We start from the raw sequence: 16,838 nt of genomic DNA, 5'->3' as shown, positions 1-16,838 counted from the left end.
TAAATATTATTATTATTTTACATTTAAAAATGTTTATACAATGTAAACAAAAGTTTTTGTAGTTTAAAAAATGTCTTGTGTCATTCAAAATATATTTAAAAATGCTTGACATGATTCGAATAAATGTTCAAAAACATGTATTTGAAAAAAGTATTAATCATTATTTGAAAAGTTGTTAAGCATGCATAACATATACATTATATGTATGCCAAAATGTGCAATGTGTACGAAAAACATAGACATCAAGACATCTGTTTGAAAATATGTTAATCATGTATTTAAAAAATGTTAAACGTCTATAAAAAAATATTACTGAAGTATACGTGAGGCTAGGTACGAAAAAAATTACATGTGTTAAAAAAGGAAAGGAGAGAAAATAAAAAGGAAATAAAAAAGAAGAAGAAAACATAAAAAGAAAAGAAACAGGGAAACCCAAAGAAAAGCATGGGAAACCAGAAGACACACCTAAGAAAACCTTTAGGGCATGAAGAAAACTGTTTTTTTTAACCAGAAGATACTCCCATAGTCCATAGATGTATGTAAGGCTGGTCATAGTGAGGAGTAACTTAGAGTAGTAACATGCATACGTTACTACTCTATGTTACTACCCTTATAGTGAGAAGTGTCATATGTGTAGTAACATACACACGCTCATTTATTGTCTTGTAGACTCATTTTGCATTGGAAAACGCTATGTGATGGTAGGATATTAGGTTACTCTATTTGCCTCTCTCCTCATTAACTACTTGTCACATCAACATTTTTGCTTATGTGGCATCTATGTTACTATCTATATTACTCCCACTACGACCAGCCTAAGCGGGACGTGAGAGAGATTTTGAATGTACTCCATTTCCAAGACAAGTAATTCCGTATGAAAGGAGTACTACTAGGAAATGATCCAGCAGGAAACGTGGATAACTTGTGGCGAACTAGCACTACTAGGAAACACAAGAGAACCGCAGCCTGCCTGTCACAAGGATGCCAAGTCTTGTCCAGGAAATGGACCGCTCAACGGCTCTCGTCGTTGCCAGGAAACACAGGGATAGAAAACAGAGGAAAGGTTGTCTTACTCCCTGTCGACCGCGTGCTGTGCTGGTCTTGGACCCGGTATACACGCTGACACACATACCAACTCGGTCCGACGGGGATGGATGTGGACGCTTGAAACGGTAGCGAGGAGAACGCACTAGTTTTTATGTTCGCTCATTTTGTAATCGTTCGTTCGAGTATGAAACGCACAACGCCTTCACGTCAGAACGGGTCCATGCACATTGGTAACCATTTTTTCTACTCGTATATGAGTGCATCTAAAATTCTCAATCTTTCAGTTTTTGTTTGGTCTTTCTCCTTGGAAATAGACAACTTTCTAATTAAAATCACATCATTTTTCTATCTACTTTTATTCTCTCCGCCGCAACCTCGTTCTGCTGTGTCACCTTGTAGGCGGCGGGCGTCGTCTCCGCCAAGTTGTAGGACCGCCAGATTGCTTGGCGGAGCGCCGCATTGTCATCCTTGACGGGCGGCAGCGGCTCCGGCGCAGATCTAGACGACTTGTGACCGTGCCTCGCTCCACCCTGTGTTGCCGCCTTCATCGCCTGGCAGTAGGCATGGCCCGTCGTCTTCAGATGTTGCCGCCGCGCCGGCGGGCAGGGGGTGCGGGCACTAGCACCCAGCGGCTCTCAGCAGGGGCAGGTGCTGGCGCTGCCGAGCGCCGCTGCTCGTGCTACCGCCTCGCCATGGATGGCAGAGAGCGGGCTGGGCGGCATCGGGCCGCTGCGGAGGACGGACTGCCGACCCAGGAGCTTGGGGATGCCGAGTGCTGGAGCGCCAATGCGGAGCATGAGCTCCTCCTCGTCTGGGTCAGACAAGCTTGGCATGTCGCCAACGGTGAGCCCCACCCAGTCGATCTCGTTCGATCTGGAGCTGGCCATGACGGAGGGGGCGGTGGGAAAGCAGAGATTAGACGGGAGTGAAGGAAATATGCCCTAGAGGCAATAATAAAGTTGTTATTTTATATTTCCTTATTCATGATAAAGGTTTATTATTCATGCTACATTTGTATTGATCGGAAACTTAAATACATGTGTGAATATATAAACAAATACCGTGTTCCTAGTATGCCTCTACTAGACTAGCTCGTTGATCAAAGATGGTTAAGATTTCCTAGCCATGGACATGAGAAAGGAGGGACAACAGTGGGTACCTGCAACGCTGATGAGGGCCAGTAGCAAATGACCCCACAGTCCAGCAGCAAACCCGCCGGCGGTTTGAGAGACTCGGCATGATTTCGCCGCAGTTGCGGGAGCGAGAGCGAGACGGGGGGAGAGGAACGAAAATGGGGAGAAAAGAAAGAAAATGGGGGAGAGAACGGATTGCGTTTCGAAACCGCCGCCCACGATCTCCCTCTACCGCTTACATGTGGGTCCCATCCTCGTCCGGATAAGGACAAGTCGCCCATGACCGCGCGGTGCGAGGTCTCCCGACCAGGCAGCACCTAGCGCTCGCACGAGACGATCGCGGCGCGATCGCGCGGCCAGGAAACGGCCGCCCGTTCTCTCCATTTAGTGCGCGTGCACTTTTTAAATTTTAGGTTTAATTTAACACATAAGACTGGTTTAGAATCGCGAGCTGCCAACACCGGCCCCGCCAATCCGCCATAGCCACGCTGTCGTGCGGCCCCTGCCGCGGATCCGGGTTAAAGCCCACAGATCCAGAGGCCTCAAACCACGCCGCTTGTTCAATTTACCAAAGAAGACTGGTTCAGAGGAATGTCAACGCTGTAGGAGCAAGCTGCATGCATGCGTTGTCGCCAAAATCCAGTGGGACTTCTTTATCACGGTGATGGGCCGCACGTTAGCGCTGAGATTGTCAACCTAAACTCCATGGACCATGGCAAGTTGCATTTTCATTTTTAGATGAATACAAGTTGCATTTTCTGTTTCTAAGTGAATGCAAGTTGCATTTCTTTCACAAAAAGGTTACTTGTTGATGTTTCCTCCATGTTGTTAATCGAGCACCAGGCAAATTCAATCCAAATAGTAAATTGTGCCGGTTGTGTCTCTCTGCTATATAACTACGCGTCTACGCACACAAGTCATTTGTTGCTTATACGAAGCTTATTGATTTGCATGATTGCTTCCCGGCAATGCAAGAACCCAAGAGTACCATGGTGTTCAGCTTCAGTTGCTCGGCAAATAGAAGACTGCCATGGATCTTGGCTTTGCTGCTCATGATGACTCGAGGCGATGGCCAGTCTACTTCGGGTAATACAAACCATATCCTCCTAGTTTCAATTATCGCATCTTTAATCCCTGCTCCGTCTGCACACTTTAGTTTACTTCAGCGTAGAACTGAAGAAATCCCACTTTACTGATATATCTTAATAATAAATGTATTATTAGCTACTGAATACCTAGTGGCACATGTCATGATCATCTTAAACATGAGACACATGAAACTGATACATACTCTCCATTACGCAGGGTTTGTAAGCATAGATTGTGGATTCACAAACGCTAGTCCCTACAAGGACAGCACCACGGGACTCATGTTCCTTCCTGATCTTAAATTTGTTGAAGGCGGTGTGAGCAACAATATTTCAGCAGCATTCATGGCTGATGCCCCATATGAGAACCAAAAAACCTTGAGGAGCTTCCCTCATGGCAAACGGAATTGCTACACACTGCCATCGACAATTGGGAAGAAGTTTTTGTTGAGGACTATGTTTACTTATGGCAACTACGATGGGTTGAACAGGAGTATGGACGGGTCGCCTTTTCTGTTCGGGCTCCATATTGGCGTCAACTTCTGGGATACGGTGAACTTAACAAATATGGATCCATCGATCACGGATTGGAAGGAGGTACTCACCATTGCTCCGAGCAACTCCGTATCCATCTGTCTGATAAACTTTGGTTCAGGGACTCCGTTCGTGTCTTCCTTGGAGCTGAGGCCATTACTAGATCCGATGTACCCTTTTGTGAATACAAGGGTATCAGTCGGCTACTTTAGACGAATCAGATTTGGCAATGCCACTGAATATATCACAAGGTGAGACTGACATCCATGATAGTTTAAGATTGAAACCGGATTATGCATGTCAATTGTTTTTGAATGTGTTGGCTAGCTCAATGCATTTGAAGCAGAAGAGCACACACTTCAAATGCATTGTCCAATAATATCTCAAGGTGCCAAGAAATTTATATAACCAGCTCCAATAGAACCAAAAAAATAGTGTATCATGCTAGCTTAGCTATTTACATGTTTTCCCTTGTCTTTGTGTGTGATGAAGATATCCAGTGGACCCTTACGACCAGTTTTGGGAGGGCTGGTCTTTCTCCTACAGCTCCTACCCCTGGATTAGCCTCAGCACTAGCAACAAAGTGGAGATTCTCCCAGGAGACGACTACTTCAATGTGCCGATGGCCATCTTCCAGAAGGCCACGACCCTAGACGCAAACTACTCCTTCATGAGCCTCGGCATGGCAAAGGGTCCTAATTGGGACCCTGAGAGCGTCCGCCTTCTCCCGATCTTCCACTTCGCTGAAATCAATGGCAGCAACCCGAACAGAAGGTTCGACATCTACAATGAAGGCGATTTGCTGCACCGGGGCTTCTCCCCGTCGCTTTTACAGGCCAACAGCTTGCACGATAGCGGGCGGTTCTTGTATAATGGCAACGCATTGTACACCCTGAATAAGACGCGCAGCTCGGTCCTGCCCCCGCTCATCAACGCGCTTGAGGTGTACTCGCTCATTCGGATGGAAAACTTCACCACTGACTCCGAGGATGGTAAGATCGATCATCAACGTAGATATTGCATGCATATCGGCATATAACAAATATAGCATGTAGGAGTATGTGGCAGATTCGCATTATCATGATGCAGTTTATTCAGTTGATGAACAACACCTCCAGGCTCCAACTCTGTGCATTTAAAAAAAATCTTAATGACAAAAATCTCATTGTGTACTCCCTTCGTTCCTAAATATAGGTTTTTTCTAGAGATTTCAATAAAAACTACATACAGATGTATATAGACATATTTTAAAGTGTAGATTCACTTACTTTGCTTCTTATGTTGTCCGCCTTAGAATCTCTAAAAAGACTTATATTTTAGGAATGGAGGGACTACTTGTTTAGACCCTCGAAGATTCTAATCTCCATTCGACATTGTCAATATCCTCGTTAAAGTAATAGAAACAAGCTTATTAATCTAGTACACTCAACTCCTGAGTCCTGAGTAAGCCATGTTCTAAAATTCAAAAGCCATAGAGCATGGCCAAGACCTTAGTAGAGAAATGGATTAATGCAATTTATTGACTTCTATTAAATAGATAAAACATGAATAAGAAGTAATTAACTTTGCAACTAGTTAAGCTTTTATGTTTACATTCTTTTTTAAACATATGAGCGCCCATACCCAACATATATACAACTTTTCTTTATTCTATTCATATTTGTTTCCATTGTGTTTTGGCTGTTGTAGTCAATTACATGAAAGAAGTCAAGAAACACTACAATTTGGCATGAATAAACTGGAATGGAGATCCATGCTCCCCAAGAGAGTATTCCTGGGAAGATTTGACTTGCGACTACTCTAAGAGCAACCAGAGTCCGAGGATTGTCGCAGTGTAAGAACCTAACATGCACTTGTACCATATACATTTTGGAATTTGAATATCACACTTCATCATTTTGAAGTTTTGAAGCACATTGTGTTATAGTATAAACCTGAACCACAGAAAAATACTCAAATAATCTTAAAGAAACACTTAGCTCAATGATAACACTAAATTAATATATTTGTATTAAAGTGAGTTTTTTTGCAGAAATCTGTCTACCAGCGGACTGAAAGGTGGATTAACCATATCATTCATGAACATGTCATCACTGGAAAGCCTGTAAGTGGTACCTACCACAAAATATTAATGGGTTAAATGAGATTATGTTGACATCTTTGTGACCTAAGCACAAAACATATGTAGGGATTTGTCGCACAACAATTTGACAGGAGGTATTCCTGACTACCAAATAAAGTCAATGAAAGTTCTGTAAGTCTTTGTGCTGCTGATTGTAATATTTGCTTGACGATATAAATTTTAGAGAATGATTATAACTATTATTTTATAGCGATTTGTCATATAACCAGCTCGAGGGACCAATCCCTCATTCTATTCTTCAAAGATATCAAGCCGGTCTGCTTGACTTAAGGTTCGCATGCTATGTTGCACAATCATTTTGTTTTAAGTTTTAACTGAATGTTGCACAAATTCTAGCATCTACTCCCTCCGTTCCTAAATATAAGACATTTTGGCAGTTTAATCTCAACTACCATAACGTCTTATATTTAGGAATGGAGGTAGTATTAACTATATCGCCTTATGGTCTATGGGCAACCAATATGAGACGTATAGAAGGGCCTTAATATCTGCATGTGATTTACAAACCATGAAGTTTCTTCTTTTAGAGTGCATAGATGAGAAACTATGAAGTTTGTTCTTTCAGTGCATGCATGTTTAGCAGGTTAGTCGTGTTAGAAAACTAAGGCATCTTCTAGTCAAAATTTAGAGAGCTATCGTAGGTAACATCTTATGAGTTCATTTTTCCTACATGTTGTGTAATGGTGTGCCACTAGATTAGAAGGCAATCCCATATGCGCGAAAGACAAAGATACATATTGTTCAAATAAGAAGAACACCACGCCTACCATGCTCATCGCAGTGACAATTCCTATAGTACTGGTATCCCTCCTAGTGGTAATGGGCATACTCTGGAAGTTGTACCGGAAAGGTAAAACAAAATTCTATGCTCTAAATTTCCCTTTCATCAATGCAATAGGTGGTAGGCATTAGATAGCAACTTCATACATAAACTTCCATGTAAAACACACCATCTTTACTCTGTAGGGAAGTCAGGTAACGATGAAGATTATGCTATGTATGAAGAGGAGACTCCCCTACATATTGATATCAGACGATTCACGTACGCAGAGCTGAAGTTCATAACTAACGACTTCAAATCAATCATTGGGAAAGGAGGTTTTGGTATTGTTTACCATGGCACACTGGAAAATGGTAGTGAGGTAGCTGTTAAGGTGCTTGTGGAGACATCAATAGCAGAGTCAACAGACTTCCTCCCTGAGGTAGTACACAAAACCAACTATGCCAAATCATTACTTTCTTCGACATATTATTTTTTTGGAATTGGATGCTTCATTACCCCTGTCCTCTACGCCATAGATGCATACAACCTCAATCATTGCAAAGTTGTTACAAGTCATCCAAAAGTAAACTATAAGTCTGCAAGACATCTAAAACCATTTCAACAATCCATATCGAATAAAACAATGCAACTAGCTTTAGCTCTAGGATGTTTGGTAGCTATATCTTTCACCGCAGGTGCAAACTTTGTCTAAAGTTCATCACAAGAATCTCGTGACTTTGCAAGGATATTGCCAGAACAAGAAGTGCCTTGCACTTGTTTATGACTTCATGCCCAGAGGAAATCTTCAACAACTTTTAAAAGGAGGTTTCTCTCTAAACTTTTTTAAATGTATTTATCAAGCATAATTGACTTAGGTTCAACCAATCCAACTTGTTGTTTGTTATTATCACCAACTTGTATTCGATTTCTACATAGGCATTTGTACTTTAACTCAATAAAATTAAAAGTATTTACTCAAACCTAAACCCGTTCAATATAAAAAGAAAATCTTCAACAACTTTTAAAGGAGGTTTCTCTCAAATCTCTTCTTAATGTATCCATCAAGCATAATCGACTTAGGTTCAACCGATCCAACTTGTTGTTTGTTATGATTACTAACTTGCATTCGATTTCTACAGAGGCATTTGTACTTTAACTCAATAAATTGAATCATTTACTCAAACCTAAACCTGTTCAATATAAAAAGCAAGTTGACCAATTTTGGGTTTGACTTCTTGAGAAACCAACAACTACACAAAAAAACCCAGATGCCAACATGTTTGATGAAGATCATGGGAATCACCTACTTTCCAAATTTTACAAATATATTGTGCTTCATAGTATAAAATTGTGTTGACAGTACCTTTTCATGTTCTTAAAAACCAAACCATGGCATGGTCATAGATATATGGTTAACAAATTGGGTCTACCACAATTAAATTCGTAAGTCATGACCATGGCATGATAGTCACATATTAGAAACACGTATATCTTTCAGAAGTTTGTAAGAAAAAAACTAAGAGTTATGTACTACTCAAAGATAATTCCAATATCTTGGTTCGCTTGTTAACTGGAACGTATATAAAAATGCTCTGGTAAACAGAATTTAAAGCAGCGGCCTCTCGGAGATCAAAGTGCATGTTTACGCAGGTCTTAGATCTGAACGCATCAGTTGATGCTACTATGGTTAATCAATTTTGTGTGTAACCATCATTTGATAGCTTAAAGATGTGCAAAGAGTCGATCTAAGAAAATATGTGCAAAGATTGCAAAAACTAGTATATATGCTACCATGCACGTAGATGGCTCTTACATTAATTTGGTACATCTTGATTGCAGGAGATGATGATAGTTTGACTTGGGAACATCGACTTTATATTGCCCTTGATGCTGCACAAGGTCTGTATTTTCAATTACGTGTTTACCTTAAGGTCGTGTACATATGTCCCCGCCAAAAAAAAGGCCGTGTACATATGTGTGTTTTCATGACGTATGAGTCATAATTAAACTACAGGACTGGAGTATCTACATGAGTCATGCACCCCATCAATAGTGCACAGAGATGTGAAGACCCCAAACATCCTTCTGGACAAGAATCTCCTGGGAGTAATATCTGATTTTGGGCTTTCACGAGCTTTTAATGATGCTCACACACACATATCCACTGTTGCTGCTGGCACTCTTGGCTACCTCGACCCTGAGTACCATGCAACTTTCCAACTCACTGTCAAGACAGACGTTTATAGCTTTGGCATCGTGCTCTTGGAGATCATCACCGGCCAATCCCCAGTATTTATGGACCCTCAAACCATCCACCTACCGAATTGGGTGCGGCAGAAGATAGCTAAAGGCAGTATTCACGATGTTGTAGACAAGAGACTGACGGATCAGTATGATGCCAGTTCCCTACAGAGTGTGGTGGACCTTGCCCTGAACTGCGTTGAAAATGCAGCCATCGACAGGCCCACCATGACAGAGGTTGTTTCAAGGCTCAAAGTGTGGTTGCCAGCCGTTTCGAATGAAAAGCAATCTACTTCTGGGACTTCCCGACGTAAATACTCCATGGATACTGAAATTTTGAAGCAGTTCGAGTTCATGACTTCAGGAGTAAGCAACACGAAGAGTTCCTTCCAGTCTGGCAATACTGATGGGATGTCACAAATATAAACCCTCTTTTCTGGACGGTGAAAAGGAAACGCCAACCTTGCTATTATTCCATTTGCTTATATGAAGTTGGGTAATTTACTTAATTGCATTCTCATTGATCGTTTGTAAAATGCAAATTTTTAGTGATTTTCATTTTCAGTTTGTAAACATTGCTTGTTTACTACTTGTAATTTTCAAGCATGAACCATGCTATTCCATTTGAGACCTTAGTGGTCCATTAATTGGGTACTGTACAACCCAATCCTAAGACAAGTGGTTTACTCTGCTTACATTTCTGCTTAAGATTTCTACCTTTTATTCCACCGGTCTCTCTTGCAAGGTTATGGATTCAATCAAAATGCATATTTCAATCAAATCCTTCAAGCATTTCCGAAAATTGATGACTAACACATAATAATAAGCTACGGCGCGCAAGTTGGCACCTGAGCTATGGAAGAGCAGAAATGCAAGCACATGGCATACCTAACTCGCATCGGCCTATAGGCAGTTTGTTGACGTGCAGAACCTTCTCCATCTCTGCCAGTGTGGCGGTGCCCTATTGGGAGTGGGCGGGTGGGGGAGGGGCATCCGATGGCTTGTATTTACCCACCGCCCACCCGCCGCATGCAGTTTGTCCACTCGGCGATTGTTAGGCATGTAAATTTCCCCCCTAAACACATCTAGGGATGAGATCCCCCCTAAGTCCACTCGTATCGGCCAAGGCATCAAGAATTTCCTTAAGAAGTTTAGCCTGATGAACATAACCCGACAAAACAATCAGACTGTCATCTGCATACTGTAGCACTAGACAAGGCAACTTGCTGGTAACTGGGTCAGTGGCGGCGGCAGGTGTATGCCTGTGTATGCACGGGAATACCCAAGATTTGGAGGAAAAACAATTTATATACATGTCAGCGGTCATCCCAAAGCAAACGCAGCCCACGAAATCTCTGGTTCGCTCCAGTTCGCACCGACGCCTCCAGCCCTCCGCTCGACCACGCTGCACTTGATGTCTCGACCCCTCCTCGCATCGTTCCCGCACGCAGCGCCGCTGCCTGTCGGAGGTAGATGTCAACTAGCGGTGGTACCCCGCCCCCCGCGCCGGCGGCGCCCAGCCCCACGCCTGCCCCTCTTCTTCGGCTCGGAGGAAGCAGCAGCCGAGCAGGGACAAGCAACCCTGGCAGGGGCGCCCCGCCACCCGCGCCGGCGGCGCCTGCCCCCCGGTCCGCCCCTCCTGTTCGGCTCGGAGGGAGCAGCAGCAGCCGAGCAGGGATGGGCAACCCTGGCGGCGGCGCCCTGCCCCTCGCGGTACAGAAACAAAAGGTGCGACGACCTCTGCCCTCGCAGCCTCGCCCCCAATTTGGGAATTTCTTGATTTGCTGAAATTACTAGATGGAGGAAGTCGATCTATTTAATAGATGCAAGTATCTAAATTTATTTTCCCCTTGTTTGGCCAAACGTAGATGAAGATGAAGAGGAGTGGAATTGTTGGCAGTAGCATATTTGCAATGTGGGAAAAGGCTTCAAAGGCAAGGAAAATAGATGAAGTATCCACACCGAATCAGACAGTAGCTGCATCTAGTACTTGTACTTCTCCTGTTCATTTGGAGAGAAATTTGCAATTGGTGTTATGGCAAGAACCGGAGAGTAGAGGAGAAACCTCAACGCCTCATGTAGAAGATGATGAATTTATTGACGAAGATGATGAACCGATGCAAGCTGATTTGGAGGCACTCAAACATGATCCTTGAAAGCGGATTCCCATCTCAGTATATGCTGTCAATGACCAAGATAGAGTTGTGTAGAGCTTTGCAAAAGCGAGACGAAGATATTGTTCATGCTATTGAGCTTATTGCTGACACAAAGTATTACTTGGAGGCTTTGAGGACCGATGCTGGATGGGATGATTTTCTCACAAAGGTCACATCTTTTTGTGCGAAGAATAAGATCAAAGTTGTTGATATGGAGGGTCCTTACTTTCCCGTTGGCCGGCCTAGAAGGGGTTTATGTAATGGTCTGACCAATTACCACCGCTTCAAGGTTGATATGTTTGTGGGTGTCATTGATAGGCAAATCGGTGAGCTGAATGGCAGATTTGATGAGGTAAACACGGAGCTACTTTCTTGCATGGCAGCATTTTGTCCACTTCATCTATTTGCTGCTTATGACCAAGAGAAATTAGTTTGGCCTGCTACAAAGTTTTATGCTTCTAATTTTACAAGGGATGAACTGGCAAGACTTCCATGGCAACTAAACATGTATATTACTAATGTGCGTAGAGATGAAAGGTTTCAAAACCTAAAAAATCTGTGTTAGCTTTCAGTTATGCTTGTTGAGACAAGCAAGCATGAACAATATCATATTGTTTACAAGTTTCTTAAGTTGGTATTGATTCTTCCAGTAGCTACTGCTAGTGTTGAAAGGGTATTCTCTTCAATGAGCTATGTGAAGAATAAGCTAAGAACAAAATGGGTGATGATTATTTGAACAATTGTTTGGTTACATTCGTTGAGAGAGAATTTTTCAATCAAGTGAAGGATGAAGATGTCACCAATCTGTTCCAAAAAGGCGACCGCAAAGTTATATTGTAAGAAGGATATCATCACTTTATATCAATCAAAAGGTACTTATGTATTCATGTCGTTATGGTCTGATACATTGAAATATTGCTATTGCCGGTATGCTAGTGTTGTTTTGTTCATATATTGCTACTGTTGTGTTGTTTGGTTCATATACTACATTTCGAGCAAAAACATTTTTTGGATGAATACCCAGCCTTCATTTCCTGGCGCTGCCACTGAACTGAGTGTCGAAGAGCTCCACTGGCTGCAAGTTTTTTAATGACTTGCTGCGGTACATCAACACAATACCAAGAAACTGTATCAAATGCCTTGTTTAAGTCTAGTTTTAACACAATAGCCTTTCTTTTTCGGTTTTTATTTTTCTGCCTATCTGAATAAGATCCATTTGTGCATATAAGAAGTTATAAACGATGCACCTATTTTTGACAAAGCCAGATTGATCATTATCAACTAGTACAGTAATAAGAGCTTGAAGCCTAGCCGCCAACACTTCCATGATTCATTTCACCGGGCTATTAAGAAGTGAAATATGCATGAAGTTATCGGGGGAGCAGCTATTTTAGGATCTGTTGTTTCTTTCTAACCATATTAGTTGGTTAGTTTTTGAGTTCCAGCTATGGCTAAAGTCTCAGTTAATTAAGCAAAGTGTGAACGGTAACATAACACTAGTGCAGAACCAGGCTTTAGCGCCGGTTCGTAACGGCCTTTACTGCCGGTTCGGCAACCGGCACTAAAGAGTGGGGACTAAAGCCCCCCCCCTTTAGTACCGGTTCGGCACGAACCGGCGCTAAAGTGCCACCACATGGCACGAGCCAGGCCCGGGTGCGTGTAGGGCTTTAGTACCGGTTGGTAACACCAACCGGTAATAAATGATTGGATGTGTTTTTTTCCTTTAATTTTGTGTTTTCAATTTAATTTAGTGATTTTTTTTACATTATAATGAGTGGTTAAATCATTAGGTGAAAGTACCGCAGATTAGTTTCGACTAGATGCATGTGGATCCTATAGCTAAGTGATCAAGTATATGCCATATCCATATTATACTTGATCACCGTAGGTGATCAAGTATAATATGGATATGGCATATACTTGATCACTTAGCTAGGATCCATCCAGCTAAAACTAATCTGTTGTTTCTTTCATTAAATGATATAATAACTCATCATCATTATCATCATATTAATATAAAAACTCTTAAATCATATCATCAACATCAGTATACTAGCTAGCTAAAAATCATCATAGTCGTCATTATCACTATTTAATCATCATAGTCATTACCGCTATCTAATCACCACCAACACTAGCTTAAAAAGGAAACATTCACTTGTACCAGAAGCAAAAATATCATCGAGTTCAACATGATGGTCATGACATTATAAGCGTTCATAACACCACAAAAGCAAATCACTCTTTGAGATTAAGTTCAGGACGAAGAACACGGACATGAGAGGACAAGTACTAAGAGCATGAACTAGCTAAATCACTCCTGCTGCTCTCTCTCAGGTAAAATCGCATAGAACATGTATAGCTCTCCTGATTCATCATACTGGAGCATGCAAATGAACCTGTCTCCTAATCATGGGTTGCGCTTCTCATTGCTGCCTGATACGTCTCCAACGTATCCACTTTTCCAAACACTTTTGCCCTTGTTTTGGACTCTAACTTGCATGATTTGAATGAAACTAACCGGACTGACGCTGTTTTCAGCATAATTACCATGATGTTATTTCATGTGTAGAAAACAAAAGTTCTCGGAATGACCTGAAAATCCTTAGAGACAAGTTTCAGAAAATATAAAAAATCCTGGCAAAAGATGAAGACCAGGGGGGCCACACCCTGTCCACGAGGGTGGGGGGGGGGGGCTCCCCATGGGTGTGCCCCCCGAGGCTCCGCCGACCTCAACTCCAACTCCATATATTCCGTCTTGCAGAGAAAAAAAAATCAGAGTGAAAGTTTCATCACGTTTTACGATACGGAGCCGCCGCCAAACCCTAATCTCTCTCGGGAGGGCTGATCTGGAGTCCGTTCGGGGCTCCGGAGAGGGGGATTCGTCACCGTCGTCATCATCAACCATCCTCCATCACCAATTTCATGATGCTCACCGCCGTGCATGAGTAATTCCATCGTAGGCTTGCTGGACGGTGATGGGTTGGATGAGATTTATCATGTAATCAAGTTAGTTTTGTTAGGTTTGATCCCTAGTATCCACTATGTTCTGAGATTGATGTTGCTATGACTTTGCTATGCTTAATGCTTGTCACTAGGGCTCGAGTGCCATGATTTCAGATCTGAACCTATTATGTTTTCATCAATATATGTGTGTTCTTGATCCTATCTTGCAAGTCTATAGTCACTTATTATGTGTTATGATCCGACAAACCCAAAGTGACAATAATCGGGATACTTCTCGGTGATGACCATAGTTTGAGGAGTTCATGTATTCACCATGTGTTAATGCTTTGGTCTTGTTCTCTATTAAAAGGAGGCCTTAATATCCCTTAGTTTCCACTAGGACCCCGCTGCCACGGGAGGGTAGGACAAAAGATGTCATGCAAGTTCTTTTCCATAAGCATGTATGACTATATTCGGAATACATGCCTACATTACATTGATGAATTGGAGATAGTTCTGTGTCACCCTATGTTATAGCTATTACATGAGGAATCGCATCCGACATAATTATCCATCACTGATCCATTGCCTACGAGCTTTTCATATATTGTGCTTCGCTTATTTACTTTTCCATTGCTACTATTACAATCACTTCAAAACACCAAAAATATTGCTATTACTATCTTTACCTTTTACCACCGTTACCATTACTATCATATTACTTTGCTACTAAATTCCTTGCTGCAGATACTAAGTTATCCAGGTATGGTTGAATTGAAAACTCAACTACTAATACTCAAAAATATTCTTTGGCTCCACTTGTGTAGAATCAATAAATCTGGGTTGAATACTCTACCCTCGAAAGCTGTTGCGATCCCCTACACTTGTGGGTCATCAAGACTAACTTATGGCGCCGTTGCCGGGGAGCATAGCTCTATTCTCTGAGTCACTTGGGATTTATATCTGTTGATCATTATGAAGAATTTGAAAGACTCTAAAACCAAGATCTATCCCTCAACTACGAGGGGAGGTAAGGAACTGCCATCTAGCTCTGCACTAGATTCTCCTTCTGTTATGAATAAGCTTGTGACACCTAAACCTGCTACTGCTATGAATTCTGATATGTCGCATGTTATCGATGATGCCACTTGTGCTTTGCATGATACTTATGATGAAACTACTTCTGTGCGTGATACTACTGTGCCATTAGGTGAATTTCTTGATGAACAACTTGCTAGGGCTAGGGAGAATGAAATTATTGAAAATGCTATTATTGACGATAGTGATGATGAAAGATCTCCGAATGATTATGAATTGCCTGTTGTTCCTGAAGGTTATGTTATGAATAAAGAAGCTGCTGAAGCTATTTTTGCCTGCAAAGATAGATATGATCTTAAGAAACTATTAGCTAAATGGAAGCAGCAGTCTCTTAATGCTAGAATGAAACCTAACCCTGCTTTTGCTACTTCACCTATCTGTGTTACTGATAAGGATTATGAATTCTCTGTTGATCTTGAAATTATTACTTTGGTAGAATCTGATCATTTTTATGGCCTTGAATCTGAAACTGTTGTGGCACATCTTACCAAGTTGAATGATATAGCTACCCTGTTTACTCATGATGATAAATCTCGCTACTTTTATATCCTTAAGATATTTCCGTTCTCATTAAAGGGTGATGCTAAGACTTGGTTTAATTCTCTTGATCCTGGTTGTGTGCGTAGTCCCCAGGATATGATTTATTACTTCTCTGCTAAATATTTCCCTGCTCATAAGAAACAAGCTGCCTTGCGGGAAATATACAATTTTGTGCAAATCAAAGAAGAGAGTCTCACACAAGCTTGGGGGAGGATTCTCCGATTACTTAATTCTTTGCCTGATCATCCACTTAAGAAAAATGAAATACTTGATATCTTCTATAATGGACTAACCGATGCTTGCAAGGACTACTTGGATAGTTGTGCTGGTTGTGTTTTCAGGGAAAGAACAGTCGGTGAAGCTGAGTTACTATTGAATAATATGTTGACTAATGAGAATAATTGGACTCTTCCTGAGCCAATTCCTAAGCCAATTCCAGAGGCAATCCCTGAACTAATTGAGCCAACTCCTGAGCCGATTCCTAAACCCACTCCGAAGAAGAGAGGTGTTCTATTTCTCAGTCCTGAAGATATGCAAGAGGCAAAGAAATCAATGAAAGAAAAAGGTATTAAAGCTGAAGATGTTAAGAATTTACCTCCTATTGAAGAAATACATGGTCTTAATATACCGTCTGTTGAAGAAACACGTTGTCTTGATAAGCTGACATAGGCAGTAAAGGTAAATTCTCTCTATAGATATGATAAAGATGAAATCCCATCTACTAAATTTCATAGCCCTTGCTAAGATGAATTTGATGATTTCATGAATAGACAAGCAAATTTCAATGATTATGTTGGTAGACAATTGAAGAATAATGCTTATACGATAGGACGCTTGCATGACTATGTAGCTAGAGTTAAAGGTGAACTTAAACTCACTAGTAAACATGCTTCTATGGTTGATACTCAAGATGAACAAGTACTTAAGGCTCAGAATAAATTGCTTGCTGAACTAAATAATAAAAATGACTTTGCTATTAGAGTGGCTACTAGAACTGGTAGAATGACTCAGGAACCTTTGTATCCTGAAGGCCATCCTAAAGGAATTGAACAAGATTCTCAGAATAATAATCTAGATGCTCCTAGTTCTTCTAAGAAGAAGAAAAAGAAGAATGATAGGACTTTGCAAACTTCTAGTGAACCTAATGTA

General features: G+C 41.5%; 1 long non-coding RNA gene and 1 pseudogene across 1 annotated transcript; both read left to right on the top strand.

The window, feature by feature from the left end:
• The first annotated feature begins 3,148 nt into the window (after positions 1 to 3,148).
• On the top strand, positions 3,149 to 9,396 carry LOC123135027 (probable LRR receptor-like serine/threonine-protein kinase At1g51810; annotated as a pseudogene).
• Positions 9,397 to 10,300: 904 nt separating this feature from the next.
• On the top strand, positions 10,301 to 11,835 carry LOC123135026 (uncharacterized). The gene is made up of 3 exons (XR_006465800.1): positions 10,301 to 10,677; positions 10,818 to 11,457; positions 11,756 to 11,835. It is a non-coding gene; the product is annotated as an uncharacterized lncRNA (long non-coding RNA).
• Positions 11,836 to 16,838: the final 5,003 nt, after the last annotated feature.

The sequence above is a fragment of the Triticum aestivum genome, chromosome 6B (assembly GCF_018294505.1).
Source record: "Triticum aestivum cultivar Chinese Spring chromosome 6B, IWGSC CS RefSeq v2.1, whole genome shotgun sequence".
Classification (NCBI taxonomy): Eukaryota; Viridiplantae; Streptophyta; class Magnoliopsida; order Poales; family Poaceae; genus Triticum; species Triticum aestivum.
Note: the sequence above shows the minus strand (reverse complement) of the source record. Positions and strands in the feature narration are given on the sequence as shown.